We start from the raw sequence: 17,809 nt of genomic DNA on the forward strand, positions 1-17,809 counted from the left end.
TCATCAGCAAAACCTGTCTCAAGCACCAATGAATTTCACAAATAATTCAGATGAATGAGCATGAGCCTGTACTTGTTGCTCACAGTGTCTCTCACATCGTTGCTAATTATGCACATTTATAAAGTAAAAGTATATCCATATGTTAATATGGTTTCAATGACACTGCTATGAATGTGACTTTCACTTTAGGAGATACACAACATTAAAAATGCTAAATGTTTCAATATTTACATATAATTTTCAGGTGACATTTTCAATATTCCCTTCCTGAAGAACCCAGGTTGAGATAGTGGTGGGCGTTGAGTGCTTGCAGTCAGACATCTCTGTTAAGATGCTGGCACCTAAATGCCAACCTCTATTTTGCAGTACTCAAGTGGAAAAGACGGCAGCCGCAAGCTGATGCCAGGCAACTGTGAATGTGTCTTATCGCCCATATTAATCAGTCAGCAGTCGGATTTGAGATCAGTTCATTACCTGCACACAGGGGCTTACAGAAAAAGCCGGCATGAAGGAACCGCATCCGAACTCCCACAACATTATTAAGATAACACCTTCAAAATAACTGCTGGTGTTAGTAAAGGTGACAAAACCCTGTATGTCATCCTCCTAATCCAAGATTTCCTAATCTATGTGAAGGTTACATGTGTTCCGCGCAATATTCTTTGCGGCGCTGAGCCTTTTGGAGGGTCATTAGATGGTGCCTGGTGCCGTGGCCGGTTCCGAAAGCAGGAAATGCCACGCAGATAAAGCTAAACTACCACACACACACACACACACACACACACACACACACACAGTGGCATTTCAGATCTCTGCAGTGAATCTGGGACTGTGACCAACAGTTATGCACGGAATCCAACCCTTCCTAATTTATCTCCCTCTATTTTTCTGAGAGCACTCCTGCCACTATGCCAAACTTCCAGAACTAAACCTCATCTTCTCTGCCTATTCTGCAATTTGAAATGACTTAACTATTAAACCCGTTTCATCTTTCGTCTAAATAGCCCTCGCATCAGGCTGACTTTGGTGGCCACCACCTCTGAGATTATCACTCTCTAATGAAGTCGTTTGAGTCAGGCAGGCACATTCCAATCTCTGAATGGCCAATCAAAAGCACCAGGGAGACTTTCTCTGCTCCAGCAGATGTCAAGAAGATGGCAACAACGGAGAGTGACGAACGGAGTGACGGCGGCACATAAACATAGAAAGAATGAAGTGAAAAACCACAACAGTGGGGAGCAAGACAGCATTTATCTTAGACCATGTTAAATATACTGTATACGTGCATAACCATAGTAGGAGATTGTAATAGAGGAAGAGTAGGAAAAAAATGACTCAAACAAAAATTTGAAGCTGAAGGAACCTGCCTTTTTCTTACTCTGATGTATCTAAACAGGCAGGTTTTGTCCACAGAATATGACCAGTGAGAAACGTGTAAGGAGAAAAAAAAAATCAGGAACGTTCTGACAGACAGAAACTGAGAAAGCAAGGCAAACAAGTAAGACAGATGTCAAAACAAATCACAGTCCAGTCCCTGTAACTTTGGATAAGCAAGATCTACTTGTCTTGAAGAAGTAACTGTAGTAACAAAAAGAGACATTTTCTTCAGAGTAATTTACAGAATTTACAAATGCCAATGTTTCTATGTGGAGTTGACTGTAAGATGCCGTCATCCGTTTGGTTATACCAATAAAGCTTTGCATCTTAGAATAATTTCCTGTTGTTGTTATTTACTCACAGACAGCTGCACTGTATTACACTTTAAATAATGTGAAGAGCTGCAGTTTGAGACATGCTGGTGTGGTCATTGGTTGGCATTGCAATATCTACAGAAAACTGTTTCAGAGATGTTATTAAGAGATACGTGTGGAAGGAAGAAAAACAGACAGTGAGGGAGGAAAGGATAGCCAATAGGAGACAAGGAAGGAAAGAAAAAAGAAAGTGTGGAAAAATTCCAGCTGAGCAATAAACAAGCATGAAACAGTCCAGTCATATGGTACATCTATATTGGAGTGGTCTTTTAGTATGGTATCAAACTTAGTTTAGGTACCATAAAGGTATCAGGCAATGGCTTCCCAAAAATACTGTAACCAATATGAAAATTACAGCTGTTGTAAGGTGTGAATGTAATGCATTGATGATTCATAAGCACACATTTTCACTTGTTTTTAGCTTTAGGGCTATTTATTTGAACTTGATAAATACGAAATAATTTTTACTTAAGTTAATTGACAACTTTTAATACAGAACTGTCATGATTTTAATCATCAAGTTTTAATTGAATATGACCAGTGTTTAAAATGAGTTGTTTTCACTGACAGTTACGATCTGGAAGATCTTTGGCAGCACCTTTGGGGATAAGCGGTAATTACAGGTGTGTTTTTGGATTTCACTTCCCAGACATCGCGACGCTGTGAGGTGAAGCGCCAGTCTGTGGCGATAGCGTCGCCTACCCTCTCTGGTGCACCAACCACGGCTGGGTGATGCCAAACGCATTAATTAATTGGACACTTCCAGGAATGTCACAACAGACACAGACAGATAGATATAAAGTGTCAGTAAGCATAGATTCCCTGACCCCCCCCTATTTCTTTTTTTTTCTTCTTGATTATCTGTGATGTGTGTTGTCTTTTTTTATTATGTGGTATTTTATGTTCATCTGTATATAGAGCTTATTGTATATAGAGCATAATGTTTTTTTCCCTGAGGTGTTAATTAGTGATTTATGTTGTGATATGTGAATATAAATATAAGTAAAAACTAATAATCAGTTGGCCATAGGTTCAAAAGCAGTGTTTTAGCTGCACAGAGCATCCCAGTTAAAGTTTAACAGGAGGAGACTAAGCATATGCTGACATTGCTATTAAATTAAAAATATAATTCTGGCTCAAATAAACATGGAAGGCTGAACTCTATTTAAACTTGATCTCCAAAAAAGCAAAAACTGAGCAGACTAATTTCCCTCCAAGTATGGCACTGGATAAGAAGTGACGGTCCAATAGTGTCCTTGAGTGACCATAATTTACTGCACGATTGACAGCCAACATAGCTGTCTGCAGTGTCATGAAAAAAACAACACAAAAACAGACTGCAACAACAAAGGAAAAGGAAGAAAAAAATAAAACCAAAGGGGTTAGCAAGAAAGACGTAAAATGAAGATACAGTGGAAAGAAAGCAAGCCGTGTGGTTCCATCGAAAGGAACCGGAGGAAAAATATGTATAAAACACAATCATTGAGCAGCTCTGCCACACTTAACAAGGAGCTCAGAGAGACGGGAGACGAGGTATAAGTGGAGGGAGCCGCAGAGTTGCCGTGGAAATTAGAACCTGGGATATCAAGAGAAATGAAAATGTGTGGGAGGACCCAGGTGAGACACACAGCGAGGAGAACAGAGACGGAGAAAGAACAGAGTTGAAGCCATTCCTGTGAGCACCACTTACACAACAATGCTCTCCTGCGGTGTGACATCATCTACATTTTTTTTTTTTTTTTTTTAAACACACACACTTGCTAGGGGTGGCACGGTTCATGAAAAAACATCTGAACCGTCCGGTTTGCTTGTCTCGGTTCGGAGCTTGTGTGCGTTACACGGTTTGACGCAATGTAGCTCGTTCCCGTATGTGACCTCAGACAGTGCGTTTCCCTTTTGCGCGATAGAAGAGGTGGGGACATAGACAGTAAGTGGAGTGTGGAGCGCTGCAGGTCCCGGCATGTAGAAATGGCAAGTGGGTGAGTTAAGGAAGGCTGCCCAGAGTTAGAGGACACGCCAGCGTCTGGTGTGTGGGAACATTTGGGACTTCACCTATGATGACAGGTGAAATATTAATAGACAGAACTGCGACTGTGTGCAAGCATTGCGCAACATGCATTCAATATGCTAATTACAACACTTCTAATATGTCAGTTAATCTGAGAGGACTTCACCCCAATGTGTTGGTAGATAGCGTAAAAAGAACAGAGCAGGTTAGGAAACAACTTCTACTCTCATTTTAGCATTTAAGCAGCCTCTCAGTGATAATTCGAACTCATTTCGGTGGGAAATGAGAAGGCTGCGTTTTGCAAACACACTCCATTTATGAAAGTCATACGAGTGAGTATCTCTCTTGAAATGCTTTAGTCAAAAGACGAGGAGCTTCAAGAAGTCCTATTTTTTTCTTTTAAAGGATACCATTTTCATAAGAGCTACACTGAAGTTGGCAGGTTGACAAATGCTGCCAAATGTTATTTCAATTGATTTTCTGTAATATTTCAATCTTTGTGTGCTAAAAGGACACATGAGTTCCTGTACATGGCAACACATTCTCCTTGTTTGCCAAATAAATGAAAAGCTTGTTGAAATCCTCAATGTCTTCCCTCTTGCTGTATCACAATCTCACCTAGCTTTCCTCAGAGATGGTCCCAACAATGTGTTGAAGTCAAGTCAAATTCAGTTTGTGAATGACTACACAACATTGACTTTTTTTTTATACTGTATCCTAAATTGTGGAGAATTAAGCTATATATCATATGCTGTATAAGTAAGTATAAGTATATTTCTGGGGTGTTAAGGTTAAAAGATAAAATTACAAGAAGAACCGTACAGAACCAAAAACTGTGACCCTAAAACCGTGATACAAACTGAACCGTGGGTTTTGTGAACCGTGCCACCCCTAACATTGGCATACTGCAGCAGGATGAAAGGAGCTGTGTGAAAAGGGCAGCCAAGATTGGAGAACTATAGATAGTGTTTGAAATGATTCAACTAAGTCAATTTTGTTTGTACAGCCCCAAATTACATCGAGTCTTTGAGGGTTTTTCTCAAGGCCCACACCATAAAAATAAATGTAAATGACACTTTCAACTTCAGACCCTCACTGAAAATGAGCAAAAAACTCCCTCAGAAACTTAAACCACAGGCAATGATTTTTACAACACGCTGATGAATTTGAAAGCACAACAGCTGACAGGAACTTAGCTGCGAGCACTTATCAAGCACCTTTCTCAGCCTGCTTGAAGGTTGCCAAGAGGCAGATGATGCCAACTGGAGAATGGCAGTTTGTAAGGTCTGAATGTTAAGACCTAAAATGTCAATATTGGTCCCAAGGGAAAGAGTAATTAAGGCGTAAAGATCTAAAAGCCTTGTCACATATGGCTGGCCAGCTGTCACATCTGTCTGTTCATATTTATGCCAGTGACAACCAAGGGGGTAAGCCTCTCCTCTTTAAGCGTAGCTCCTATGGCGCAATTTTGATGCTAATATTCCATCACCCGCCATTAGCATTCCATTGACTGCCATTCATTTTGGCGACACTTTGACAGCTATCAACTTTACATCTGAAGTGTTTAAAGACTATTTGTCTGTTGTTTATGACTAAAGTAACACAAAAATGTATAAAATGCTCCGTTACTTTATACCTCATGTTATGGCCCCGTAGCAAACTTTTCTGTAAAAATAGGCTAACAATTGTGTCATAACTACGTGACTTACTGTCGCATAGTAAAGGAATTACCGTATAGTACTGGGTAAGCTCACAGTCTTGACTTACATTTGCTGTTTAGGTTTAATTACTAATGTTAACTAGCATTTCAGTTAGCAGTAATTAGCCGGTGCCTATGTTATCTGAATGATTCAGATTTCTCTTGGCACAGCTACCAGTAGACTTACAACTTTCAGACACATTTTCCACGTCATATCTATGTCATCAAGCTCAGTTGGAGGCTGTGCAGTAACGCTCAGCCATCACCAGAAAAGTGCATTTCTTTAACTGTCTATGGTAATAATAACTATACTAAACCAGCAGCAGAGTGCGTGATGGCTGAACATTAAAAATCAGCTGACTGAGCTACAACTAAAGGCTCACAAAAGAAAATGCACCAAATGAGAAGAAACCTGGCATTAAAAGAACACACTCCACTCATTTTAGACTCTCACTCCCGAGTGGTTTGTCTCAAAATGATCTATTCCCTATGGTTCTACTCCACACATCCCAAGTGTTCAGTGTTATGGAAGGCAGCACTGTAGACCCAACACAAGAGCACAGTATTTAGGAGGAAAATATTAAACTGCAAAATTCTCACAGAAAGTTAGTTTTTTTTTTTTTTTTTATTCCACACTTAGGGCAACAAGATAGGTGGCACTCCCTCAACAACCGGAAGACAATAAGGTGCAAATTGTATGCAAACATCCACCCTGCTGACGTGTCAGTGAGCAAGGCACCGAGCCACATGCCTGCTCCAGGAGAACTGTGAAATTGTCCTCACAAGAACTACAGCATTGCTTGTTTGTTCTGCAGCATCACTTGTGTGGCCTTTGCAAATCTTACTCAGCTTGTTTTGGTCCAAATCAGTGGACAAGTAGTTGCTTTGTTGCATTCATGCATTGTCTGCTTTTATAATAACCATATACATTTCAAAGCCATGCGGCAGGCAAATAAGTCCAAACAAATCCAATTACAGTCTGTGTCCGCTATAGCTTAGCTTTGTGGACTTGCAGTCTAGGCTCTTTTTGCATTGAGCTTCAAACCTACTTGTCTGCACTTTTGCAGAGTTTAGAAACACATTGAAAAAACAATTTTCTGCATTGTGAGTGCAAAGTTTCCCTTAGTTTTTTTGTTTTGCTTGGCTTTGCAAATATAAGTAACTGCTGGCTATCAGATGACAATATCAGTCTCCTTATAGCCAGTAAACTGCATTTCAGGGTCATTCATGAACTTCTAACTCCTAACATACTCCCTTGCAGTTCATTTGTCAAGTCCACATTTTCAGAGGTCTCTGTGCGGTTATTATTTGTCACTGCTCTCACCTGCCAAAATGAAAGAAACTAAAAGCTTAAGGGTCCATACACTTCACTTCAGAACTGACCAATGCACCCTATTTTGACTTCAACTGGGGCGGATATTGTGAGGAGGGTTTGGGTGGGCTTATGCTGAGCATCTCCCTGCTGCATCCTCAGTTTTCAAATGTGAAAGTGGACGTTGTGTGGTTGTGTGTGGCAGGCAGTAGTGACTGACAGGTCAGGTGAGCCCAGTGGTCTGCTCAGGCGTGTAGATCCAGCTCCTCTGACTGATCTGAAGTGGCTTCAATTAACTAGAGCAGCCAAGTGTGAGGGAGGGGACTATAGTGGGTGGAGTGTGGTGGGGGGGGACATGCCCCAAACATGCATCTTGACAGGGGGAGGGGGGCCCTCTGACAGGTCCTCCAATGCCCCACCAACCTCAACCTTTCTCCATTTCCTTTTTAGCTAATTACTAAGTATGGAGACACGTGTCACTCAAATCGGCTGTAACTGCAGGGTCAGCAAGGACCGTCTTTCACTTGCGTATAAAAGGCGCATGCAAACACACACACACACACACACACACACAAATACACACACACACACAAACACAAACACCTAGTCTTGCCTAAAAATAAACACATAACAGTTTCATAATTTTCAATACTGAAATCATTTTGAGTTTCCTGAGAAAACACAAATTAAAGGAGAATTCCGGTTGATTTTTACGTTACTCTTGATCGCTAAAATATGTTATTACAGATTGAAAACAAATGAGCCGCATCGGCGCGGTCAACACAGAGTAGCTGCCGCTATGCCTACGAGCTTCCACTCAGGTAAAACGGCAGTGGTCGGGACCAGTTTGAATGTGCCTTTGTGCCTCTTAACAGACAATAAATGCAATTAAAATGTCTGTGCAACATGAACAGGGTCCTTACGTGACAACAAAGTGCGTTTTCAACTCAGACATTGTTTAAATTCACCCACCCTGTCTCCATCCTGCTGGTAGCTAGCTCGCCCTGTTAGCTGTTAGCTGTCTTTAGTCAGACCTCTGTGATAATCACACAGCAGTTCAGTGTGTATTTGTAGCTCATCCATTTTGTGTGCAATCGATCTGGTGTCACATAATGGCCCTGTTCATGTTGCACAGACATTTTAATTGCATTTTGTGTCTGTTAACAGACACAAAGGCACTCTAAAATTTTCCCAGGCAACTGCCGTTTTATCTGTAAAAAAAGATTGTAGACGTAGCTGCAGCTACTCTGTGTTAACCGCACCAATTCAGCTCTTTTTTTTTTTCTTATATTGACTGTACTCGGATAAATATAGCAATCAAGATAAATGTAAAAAATGGCCGGATCTCTCCTTTAAGTGACAACCTGGAAATCCAATATCGCAGGCACTGCTTCATGTACATCTGCAAAACCATATTCATGTTGATTCTGCATGATGCTCTATATGCATTATAATATAAAAAGGACGGGATTAAAATATCCAGCATTCCTCTACAAGAAAAAACCCACACACAGATTTCATTTTCATGGATATGTGCAGCAACCCTGATGTTCGAAGACACTGCCAAGTGAAATGTTAGTTTCATTTTGAATATGAAGGTAAATCACACTCCAAACATATGGCAACGTGGAGAAAATGTCCTGAAATTTCTCTTTATTTACCTTTAATCCAAAAAGAAAACTACCATTGTTAAATGTCTGATAGAACAATGAAACCTGTACACACCAGCAGGATAGTATGTCACAATAATGCACTATTTTACTATTTTCTCCTCTCAGCACACACAATAAAGTCTTTTGGCCTCTAACTGAATAGAGAGTGCTATACTCTTTTCATCTAGTTTTTTCTGCTGCTTTCATGCAGTGTTGCTGTTCTTGCTAGTTTTACATTACCTAATTAACATGGAAGTTTTCGGCGGAGGCATGAAACACAAAGGGCCACATAATTTCCCCTAAAGGATGTGTTATATTGTTCATTTTGGGGCCTCTCATGTAAGCACATCCTCTATGCCTCCACCCTCATTTCCCCTTCCAAAATCCTGATCCCCTCTCTCACTTTATAGTCTTTCATTAGAATTGTGTTCAATTTTCACTTTTAAATGACGGCTGAATACTAGTACAGACTTCTTACCCAGCTGTGTCTGCTCCGTCCTCTGTTCTCTTGCTACTTGGTATTCCTCTACTGGTAGCCTTCTTATCTTCTGTCACCTTCAGTCGTTTTGAAGGTTTGTGTTTTCTATTCAAACCATCTACCTCAGTTCTCATTCTGGACCGTCAATTTCATCTTACCCACTATTTGTTTGAACAACAGACATCTGAGAATAGGTTTATGCCTATCAAAAATCGAAACAAAACACAGTTTGTTTAAGAAAACCTACTGAACTACAACCTAGTAAGTGATTATTATTTTAAACGACGTGTCTGCCAAGTAGACTACCAAATATTTTAATGCCACGTAGAATTCAAAAGAACACAGCAAGTCAAACAAATAAAGATTTAATTAGATTAAATGTAGACCTTTTACAATATTGGTTTGTAAGCCTGGGCTGACAAATCAGTGCAGAACTAGTGATGCAACTAAGTACTATTTTCTTAATTAATTGATTAGTTGTTTGCTCTATAAAATGTCAGAAATGGTGCAAATGTTTATGAAGCTGTAGTCAGAGACATTTGACTTTTCTTTTAATAAAAAAAGGCAATCCAATTAGTTAGATATCAAAATTGATTCATTTAACAGTTGACAACTAATCGATCAATCTTTGCAGCTCTATGCAGAACATACGGCACCAGGAAGACTGCAATATTTATGAAACACAGCAGTTTAATGTTAGAAAAATGAACAAGGCCCTGAATTCAAATATTTTTAAGACTTTTCCAGGACCTATGAACACCATTTTACGCCAAATGTGTTTGCTACTGATATTAAACAAATGTATCATTGGCTGAAAGTGTCTCTAACACCCCCCTATTCCAGTGCCCCACAGTATACTTGACATTTCCCAATAGGTACAGACCAGTACTCCCTCCCCTCCCACCATTTGGCACTCACCTAGATCAAAGTCCCTCAAACATCTGTTCCGCTAGCTGCTGCCATGACTAGCCACCTGGACTCTGTCCGTCAGGTCTGTCTGTCTGTCTGTAGGTGTGTCAGTACTGCATGTCTGTCCAAAGCCTGAGCTTCTTGGCAAGCTGCAAACCCAAACAGCGGAAAGAATCAACAAGACTGTAGTTGTGAGAGCGAGCGTGGGTGTGAGCCAGTGCCTTATCATATTCTTGCGAGAGACTCCTTGTCAAGTTGACTGTTTGGGTGCGCATCTGTTATGTAGGAGACTTGAATGCAAAACGTTTTGGGACAGAGTGTGTGTGCTGTGTGGTTGTCTGTGGGGCAAGATATTACAAAGACATGTGTTTTACGAAGAGGTAGTGAGGTTTACACAGCGAGGCGGAACAAAGTGGAACAGGGGCCCTCCTTATGTAATTACACCCAGCATTAAAACACTAATCCAAACACAAACTGTGTCTGGACTGTATCCAAACAGCAGACTAAGCTAAGCCACTTTTTTCACGAATCAGAGTGGTGCTAATAGCAATACCATTCAAAGCAGGCTTCATGCTTCTTTAATACTTCTGAGGGTATATTTACACTGACCCAAAAAATATGGATTACAATCTTTGTGGATATAATTCAGATGTATACTCTGCATGTTAATGTGATGTATAAAGGCCCCACAGAGATCCAAATAGCAGTGCAACCATCTGACAGAACAGACCCACAGTGGCACTCAAGTCCAACATAAAGCTGTACTCTGGCAGTCTCATTAAATCCTCCCAAGTTACATTCACTTTCAAATACTACCTTTACCTAAATAAACATGCCTGCTTACTAATACTCCACATGGCTGCATAACCCAAACCAACAGGATTTTACAGAGCTGGTTGGGTTTGTATGACCTTCAATAAAGAAAGGTCTGTAGAAACCTGAAAGGTCTGCAGATTCTAACAAAATGTCTGAAGCAACCGAAGCTCGCTGGGCTCCCAATACAGCCAATCCATAAAGTTGTTGGAAATTTAAGACATTTAAAGTAGAAAGAGATGGCTAATTTTAGTCAATTTCCTTTTATATCCAGCTCATAAAGTACAAAGCTGCATTTTAAATCAGGCATGAATGACTTGAAATGATGGGGATATCTACAGAAAAGTGAGTCACAAGTAGCCTCAGAAGTTAAATATTTTCTGACACAAACTAAAACACCGACTTAAATATGGCCCAGATTCACTGAACAAAGAATCGGCTACTTTTTACACTTAGGCTCTTTGTATTCATGACCAGTATCCACACTGCCTTTTGGCTTTTACCTCAGAGAGAGAGAGAGGAAAGGATCTGCATGAATGAATGAAATATCTTAAGAGCCACATGTTTACAGATACATACCAAGGAAATGTCAATCAGATGCATAATACAGAGGTTGAGCCCTGAGAGAAATGTCAAAAAGGGAGACTGTCTCTGTGATGTGTGTGAGGGCCCAACATCTGATCAATAGCTCACCTGAAATGAATATGTGATCACTGACAACGCAGGTGTTCACTCCGAACTTAGAAAAATAGACGCAACCTGGATAAATACGCCCCATTTTAAAAATCCATTTAACACTAACCTATCTTTTAGAGCTGATCCAAATAGTTTATAACATCAAAGCATCATTCATAACATTACCGTTAAAATCGTAAATTTAAACTGCTTCTCTAGGGTTGGCCGATTGTCGGAGTACTTCCCCCGGTTGTGTTTTTTGGGCGGTTTTGTCGGCGCTGAGCTGTGGCTCTCACTCGGCTCTCCCAAAGAGACCAGCAACGTCACAGAGAGAGACAGCGGTTTGTTTTGACCAAGCCAGAGTTGGTAATTGTTTTAACGGTGGAAAGACTAACCAAGACTGTTTTGGTTTTATTTTGTTTTTGTCAAGTTTGACTGAAGTGTGTTTTACAAAGCGCTAACAAGGCTTCGTTTGGTGAAAGAGAGAAACCTCAGATTCAGAAAGCGTACGGTTGTATTTTATAATGGGTGAACAAAGACTTCCCCTACATCTTTCACATTTCAATAATCATTTGTTAGTAAGCCAATGTTTTGCCAGCCATCTGATCATTTAAAACACATTCTGGAGGAAGATGAAGAATAGATTCTAATCATCATCAAGTATTTAAGGAGGACTTTTAAATTAAAGTGGCTTTGAAATTGGTGTATATTAAGAATGGAGATTTTAACTTCAAGCTTATTATTTTGGTTTTAGGGCGCACAAATGGCAGTTTTCATTCACTCTATCAGCTCTAATAACACAATTTTCAGCTGTAGAAAAAAAAGCTTTAAAAAAACAACTGCAAGCTACCCGTTCAGCACCAAAAGGCAGGCAAACAAAGTTAGCTACCAGCAGGTGAACAGAGTGGAATATTCAAGAGCTAAAGACACATTTTCCTCAGAGGTTAGTGGAGAAAAGATGATAATATGTCAGTGTTGTGTTCACCTCATAGACTGTTTATATATAATATAATTAATAATATGCATCCTCTGGTTCACCTTCACAAATTGTTTATGCTGCCCCCAAGTGGATGTTTAAAGATTTTTCCATGGTGTCACGTCAATTTCAAATCTCAACTTCCTTCCCCATTGCTCCACGTTTGGAACTAAATAGTTTTATAGTTTTTGTGGGCTTTACTTTCTGTGTCCTATATACACATTGGTCAGAGGTGTGATACTGGGTTGTGACCACAGGAAATGAAGTATGACCTGAAGCTTGTAACAACCCCATCAACATCTTAAATAAGCAGGATGGGACCTGGCCTTCATGCCCTTCCTGTCTTCTCTGTCCTGTGTCGTTTCCCCTCCTGTTACTCTGGCAGTCTCGAGTGGTCATTTTGGACAGGGACGGATGACAATAGAGAATCCAACCAGTCATGCCACCAAGGCCACCTAGGCCTGACTGGTTGACCCCAGCAATGTCTGAGCATCTTGAGACAGCACGAGTCTGTCTGCGAGAGATGAAAAAAAGAAGAAGAAAAAAAGGATGGAACTGCCAGACAGGGAGGTGGGAAACAAAAACACATGAACAGAGAAAATAGAAAGCAGAAAAATAAAGAGCTGACAAGACACGCAGGAGGGAGGGGCAGGATGAAAAGATAGGTCGATGTACAACAGGCTGTTGAAATAGAGCAAGAAAGACGGAGAAAGAAAAGAGTGCTCAAACAATAGTCAAGAAACAGAGGAACAAAAAAAGGATTGTCACTAAAGGGATAGAAGGCATTCAGCAGAGGGCAGTGAGGAACATGAAGAGATGGGGGGGTAGTCCAAAAAATAAAGAAAAATGTCAGACACCATTTTTCTCTGAAAAGAGGGGAGACATAAGGTGGAAGAAGAAAGGATTGCTCCTCTATGTCTCACTGCTCCTAAAACCTGCCCAGACATTAAGAGACCAATCTTTAGAAAGGGACAAAACGCCAGGGGGGGGGGGGTTCCATCGAGCTTTTCACTACATTCAAAAAGAGCCACAGAGGAAGAATAACTTACACAATTAAGAGCATAACTGTCATCACAGCCAATCAACTCATTGCCTCCCACACACAGGCAATGCAGCACTGACTGCTAATAGTGAATACCAGATACCTTTAAAGGGTTAAAGGTAGGGGCGTCAATTCCAAAAAGATTCAATGTCCATTTTTAGGCTCAAGATTCGATTCAAAATCAATTTTTGGTTCAAAAACGATTCTCTATTAAAAAAACGATTGTGAAAAATGAAAAAAAATGGAATTCTATGAATCCATTTTGAATCTGTAGAGCTCGAATCGCGATATACATGTGAATTGATTTTTTTGCACCCCTAGTAAAAGGCCTTCCAGCATTGTAATGCAACAGAAAACCGCTCCATCACAACACGGTGATGACTCCTTTGCATCCTGAGAGCAAAGCTGACATTTAAATACAATCTTCCTGACGTGCAAATGAAGTGCAGCCAATTCCATAACCTGCATGTGCATGAGAAGAAAAAAAAGAGCGATGTTTGAATCTGAAACTAATCACAGGTGGATGCATACCCTCACTCAATAAAATACAGACTACATTTAATGAGCTCTCAAGCTCCTTCACGGTGACATTTCCTCTTCCATTTCTCCATCTTTTACAACTATCATTCACCCTACCTCCATTTCTCTTTTTCACCCACTGCCGCCTGCCCCCCCCCCCCCACACCACCTCCACTTGCTCACTTTTTCATTCTAAATCCACTTCTATGGCTCCATCTTTTTCTCTCTTCATCCAAAACAACAGCCATTCCAGAAAGAGGGCCATCAATCTTCTTCAGTGAGACCAGAGTGCGAGGGGGTGCCAAGGCTAGAGCAGATTACTATCTCTCCTTACCACCACTCAACACCGGATAACATATAGAAGGAGAGGGTGGGCAGACGGAGAGGCAGGGAGGGTCGAGAGCACGTCAAAAGAAACAATCTAAGATAGCGGGTGGACACATTTAGATGTTAAAGGCCTCAAACCAACTGTCAACAGCGGAGGCTTGTCAAGTGAAGAAGCACAGCGGCTGAAAAACTCTAATCCTAACTGGCAACTCCAAACCTGACTCCTTGATTTATTTCTACGGCGAGCTCTGCTAACGGGACAACAGGAGCTATGCTGCAGCGTTCACTGGCTTTGCTCGAGCATTGGAATTCATTGGTGTTTTTCAATATCAATTAATCAAATGATTATTTTTCTTTTTATCTGTCAAATGTAATAAAAAAAGATTTCTGCTTGACCGATGACTTTATGAATGAATGTTAGGGCTCTACAAATTCTTTTAAGATATCTTTTGAATCTGAATCGCTTCTCAAATTTGATTGGATGTTTAGCTTTAAAATACCTCAAACTCAAAGAGTTTGAGGTAGTTTTCACCTGTTGTTGGACGAGAAGAGAGAAACAATTCTCTAACTAATCCGAGTGTGACAAACCGAATATAAATGTGCCTGTTTTCTGGTTAAAGTGCTCTCTGCAGCTCTCTGTGCTCAAGATCATTTGTGAGGGACGAAGCTCCACTCTGTAACACCGCTTTACAATCGGAAGTGGACTTAGCGTTCTGTAGAGCCAACACAGTGATACCTCTTCTCCATACGTCAGACTCAGGAGTCGCATATTCTCCCAGTAAAACTGGTTTGGAAAATGGAAGGTGGTCGGTTTTAGTCCAGCACTGACCACACTATGGCGTGTGGACTGGTAGCTGGAGAGGTGCCAGCTCACTCACTTGAGCAAGGCACTAAACCCTTAACTGCTTGGAGCACGGAGTATGTGGCAGCCCCATAACTCTGGCATCTCTCCAAAAAACCCTGCATGTGTGTGTATTTCCTATGTGTGTATGCAAAGAAATTACAACCAAACTGAATTTCCCCAAGAGGTATTGATAAAGTACTTTTCTTCTTAAACCTGGTATGTCAATGTGCCAGATAGCATAATCAATCCAAATTTGAGAGACTTGCTCAGCAAATAAAGGCATTTAACTTTACTGGAACCAGACTCAAAACGTAACCCAACTATACTGACTGTTTCAGCACTATTAATGTATGTAAGTAAGTAGAAAGGAGGAGGGGAACTTGATGGAGCAGCTGACATGTATTTAGACAAGACATTCCAAGCACTTGTTAGTGCGAATGAGTTTGGGAATGTGTGTGTGCGTCTTATCGAAAGTGTTATGTCCTAAATTTGCAGCTTTGTGATATTTAAAGACTGAATAAAGTGTTTGAACGTGTGTGTGTGTGTGTGTGTGTGTGTGTGTGTGTGTGTGTGTGTGTGTATATGTGTGCGCGTGCTGTAGCATTGACACTCACAAAGGTGGAGAAGCCAGAGGCATGGCTTTGCAGCTGACAGGACTTTTTTAACGAGCCCCCTCACTGCCTTGTGTATTGCAGTGGCAATAACACACACACACCAATAAATCCAAGGCTAAGTGTACTCAAGTACTTTGTACTGAGAGAAAGAGATGGGATACATGGGAAAGTGTGGAGGAGAAATTCTGCACGCAAATGTCACCTTTTAGCCGCTAACACAAGTAGGGTATAGTAAAGGCTTTGTGGTCTTCTCAAGCTACCATGTCCAATCTAAGGACACAGCAAGACCACCAAGCCAGCTCTGACAGCTACATCCACAATTGAACATGATAGGGCTAATCGTTATGCAGCTTTCTTACTGAGGAGAAGCTTCATGGGGGAGTTTTGTCAGGCATAACAAACTCTCCTTGCATTGTCACAGCTCTGTTGAGAAGGAAGGTTAAACTTAGAGCTGTCTGTAAAGATGTCCCGCTGCAGCAGCAGTGCTCTGACTGGGGATCAGCGTAATGTGGCTTCTGTTGGGCCTCTGGGCCACACAGGAGGAAGGAGAACAAGGAGGAGGAGGAGTCGGAGTTGGTAGGGCTCAACCGAGCACTAAAGACTTTGACACTAACATTATCACTGATAATTGATTCAGCTAGTGACGAAGGTGTAATATTAAAAGATAAAAACAGGAGCGGTTGTGTCAGGACAGCACTGGGACTTAATGTGAGCTGATGGGGCCGACGCTGCCTGTCACACGCCGTCTAATCACACAAAATATCATCAAATCACTCCCAGCTCTGGACCCGCTCAGCACCCTCAAAGGGGCTTTGATCAGCAGCGGACCAATGGAAGCGAGGGGGGGCACACAGGCCGAAGACGACAAAGAGATAGAGGAGAGGACGGAGAGCAGACAGGCATCCTTTTCTGTTGCAGAACGGCCCTGAGATATCACACGAGAGGACAGGAACTGTGGGGCGTATAAATGACTAGCACCCAAGGATCACACTTCTTATTGAGCTTTAACGTAGGCAAGACCTTGTCCAGTTCTGCAACCCTAATAAATACAAGCAGAGTTGAACTCACTTGCATGGGATTTTATTCAAATTTCATTTACAAAATGATACAAAACGCTCAAAACTTGATGTTGGATTTGGATAATGCCGTATGCAAATGCAAAGACTATCCCTGAAATAAAGCTGAAACAATGACATAAAATTAACCAGCACCTATTTTGATGACAAATATATATATATATATATATATATATATATATATATATATATATATATATATATATATATATATATATATTTATATATTTATATGTACACGCACACAAACACACACACACACACGTATATGTATGTACTTAAGCTCAAGGTATAAAGAAAAAGCAGCAAACTAAAATAAATGCAGCCTGTACAAGATGTTTGTTTCAAAGTTAATCCCTCTGCTATTAGCTGTATAATTGCTTCACACTTGCAATAATTAAAGTGGAGTCAGTTAATATTGTAGTTACACTATGACTAATGTTGTTCTCGTTAGCTTATAATGAACTGACTACAACAATACAATATATATATATAATACTTCCATTTTACCCTGTTCAACCTGTGATTTGAACAGACCGCTTCTTAACATGGCATAACATAGAGCGCCAGTTCTATTCACCCTCACAGCTTGGGTATTAACGTGTAATGGAGACACATGAGGTAAGTCTACTAGCGGTGACTAGGATGTGCCTATCTGCAGAGTGAACTGATGAAGACGGAGGGCTACCTGTAGCCTTACAGTCAGAGCGCTGATAAATTGGCCAGCCTCCACCCTTTCCCCAACTGCAGGAAGGATGTGTGTGTGCATGAGAATCAGCACGGACGCCCGCTAGACTGGAACTGACAATATTAAGTGGCAGTGCCACAGTTTTCATGAACACAGGGAGGCCACAAGAACCCTGGGCCGGGAAGGCCTCTATTATGTCACCGAATAGTGGACATAAAAGGCAGACAGTCTGGCCAGTCAGACTATGTTGTCCTCCTCTACAGCACCAACAGACTCACCTTTCCCAGATTAAAGGTTGCACATGTCAACCTTGTGTGGCAGACATAAAACACACATCCCCTCCAGTAGAAAATGGCTGGTGGAAGATCAAAGATTTTACAAATGTTTAACAGAACCATAGGAGTTCCTTTAGAGGTAGACTGCAGG

The 17,809-nt window shown here is 41.0% G+C and overlaps 1 protein-coding gene across 2 annotated transcripts in view; it reads right to left on the reverse strand.

Annotated features, from left to right (window-relative positions):
- Positions 1-17,809, reverse strand: part of spop (speckle type BTB/POZ protein) — an 83,083-nt gene that overhangs the window by 55,156 nt on the left and 10,118 nt on the right. Inside the window, exon 2 of one of the 2 annotated variants that reach the window (XM_034894036.1) lies at positions 9,819-9,958. The exons of the other annotated variant lie outside the window; for it this stretch is intronic. The gene's annotated coding sequence lies outside the window, so the exon portion shown is untranslated. The remainder of the gene's footprint in view (positions 1-9,818; positions 9,959-17,809) is intronic. 2 annotated transcript variants of the gene reach the window in all.

Source organism: Etheostoma cragini, chromosome 15 (genome assembly GCF_013103735.1).
Source record: "Etheostoma cragini isolate CJK2018 chromosome 15, CSU_Ecrag_1.0, whole genome shotgun sequence".
Taxonomy (NCBI): Eukaryota; Metazoa; Chordata; class Actinopteri; order Perciformes; family Percidae; genus Etheostoma; species Etheostoma cragini.